Below are 2,023 nucleotides of genomic sequence, written 5' to 3'. Positions count from 1 at the left end.
GGGCTGAGGCATCATGAGCACAGTATTCATTTTGGCATAAATTTCACTTTCGTCCACCCTCACCGTATTTATAATACAAGAATGATTTAGCTTGTCAATAAATACAATAAATACATGTTTATTGAAAATTTAGCTATATTAAAGTAATACAATAAAGTTTCACAATTCGTAAGCAATTAAAATATAATGCTATATAATTAGAATATACCTAAGATGTTCACAACTGTTGATATGTCCGAGTGGTTAAGGAGACAGACTTGAAATCTGTTGGGCTTCGCCCGCGCAGGTTCGAACCCTGCTGTCGACGCACACTTCTTTTTTTTCCTGCATTTCTTCACTAATTTTAGGGCAAAAAGTAAATGTTTATACTTAGGTAACAACAGAGCTATGCAGACGTACATGTCGAGTCTTTTAATCCATGTTTTTTTTATGTATATTATTTACATATTTTCATTCCTTACATACTCGGTACATTATGTGTACTGACGTCCCTTTTGCCTGGGGACGCTGTGTTTTATGCCCGCAGGTCTCGATAGACAGGTCGAGAGTCCTCCAATTAGACGATCAGCTCAGCAGAAGATATTGGTGCACTTCATTTGCTCCGGAGTTGCTTGTTTGGTCAGTATGATTTAGATGTGTATGGTTTGGTATGGCGGGGCTCTGTCCTGACCTTTATGACAATTATGTACCCTTAGAGACTTGTAGACATATGTCGTATACGTGAAAGATTGTACGGCTTTGTCGGCCTATTGACATCAAAAGAAACTAAAACAACAACAACAATAGGCACTAAGCAAGTTGGGGAAATTTTATACTTTTTCCTCTTGCCTCCAAAGTTAGGAAAATGAACAGGAACCCTGGAATGGAAGAAGAACTGGACAAGGTGGATGGGAGGGAGATGACAAAAGCTACTATGACAGAAAAAATTCAATTTTTTTTTTTTTTTTTTAAAAATTTATTCGCGGGTGCTATATTGCATTGAGATGATAAAATCTTTACCAATGAGGAACCAAGCCTTACCGTAGAGCATTGGTTTTGGCCTATTCTTCTTAATGTGCAGACTGCGGTTACTCCAAAGTGCAGTATGATAGAAGGAATTTTTTTTTAAAAAAAAAGAAGCAGTTTTACATTCTTTTACCACAGTTTTATAATAAATTGTTATGATTCTCGGACCTTTAACAACTAGAAGGAGCAATAACTTCTCGTGATTAAAAAAAAAAAACAAAGAAGAAGAAGAAAAGAGTCCAAGCACGTTTGGTCCAGTTAAAATCTTTCTTTACTACAAGTAATTGGGCAGTCAATTGTCCTTCCCGTTATCATCAAACAAAGACTACTACCATACACGACTTATGGGGCTTTATTAGAACTCATGAGCTGAATACATCTTTCTGCTCTGCACTGACATCCATTGTACATTCATGTTGAAACCTCAGATACTTAAAAACCTCATCCATTGGCATTCAAAAAGGGTTCTGCGAACTACTAAGGGTTAAACATTGCTAGATCAGAGGTACTAAAAACTCATTTTCAGCTGCAACTTGTTGTTCTATGGATTTAGAGGATAGACCTAGCAAGTAATTAACTACATGGGCATAAATATACCATGCATATTCTAACTAAAAGGTGTTAGTCCCGCCAATATTGCTGTATTTGTAAATAATAATTCTGTGAAATATAAGTTATCGCAATGAAACAGTAATTAATTAAAGCCCACTGAATTCACAGTGTTTCCTTAAGGAATTTAATCCCCTCCTAGTACCCAAGGTTATGGATTATTTCCTCCCAGGATAGAACGAATCACACACTGGTGTAGCGGTACTTCAAACCCCAGTGTTTCAGCGAACACAAAGTTCGGTAGCAAATCACACTTACAGTTGCTTTGTTTGAAGTTAAAACAATGCAGAACAAATGAGTAGAAACTCAGAAAATCGTATGGAAATACTGAGAGGAAGGAGTGCAATGTATAGCCAAAGTTGAGCGTTTTCAGTTTGGTGTATTTCTTCAACAGCTGCTGCACATATTT

General features: G+C 36.7%; 1 non-coding gene across 1 annotated transcript; it reads left to right on the top strand.

Moving 5' to 3' along the window:
- Positions 1-225: 225 nt before the first annotated feature.
- Positions 226-307, top strand: TRNAS-UGA (transfer RNA serine (anticodon UGA)). Its single transcript has one exon. It is a non-coding gene; the product is annotated as a tRNA-Ser (tRNA).
- Positions 308-2,023: the final 1,716 nt, after the last annotated feature.

The sequence above is a fragment of the Nicotiana tomentosiformis genome, chromosome 10 (assembly GCF_000390325.3).
Source record: "Nicotiana tomentosiformis chromosome 10, ASM39032v3, whole genome shotgun sequence".
Taxonomy (NCBI): domain Eukaryota; kingdom Viridiplantae; phylum Streptophyta; class Magnoliopsida; order Solanales; family Solanaceae; genus Nicotiana; species Nicotiana tomentosiformis.
Note: the sequence above shows the minus strand (reverse complement) of the source record. Positions and strands in the feature narration are given on the sequence as shown.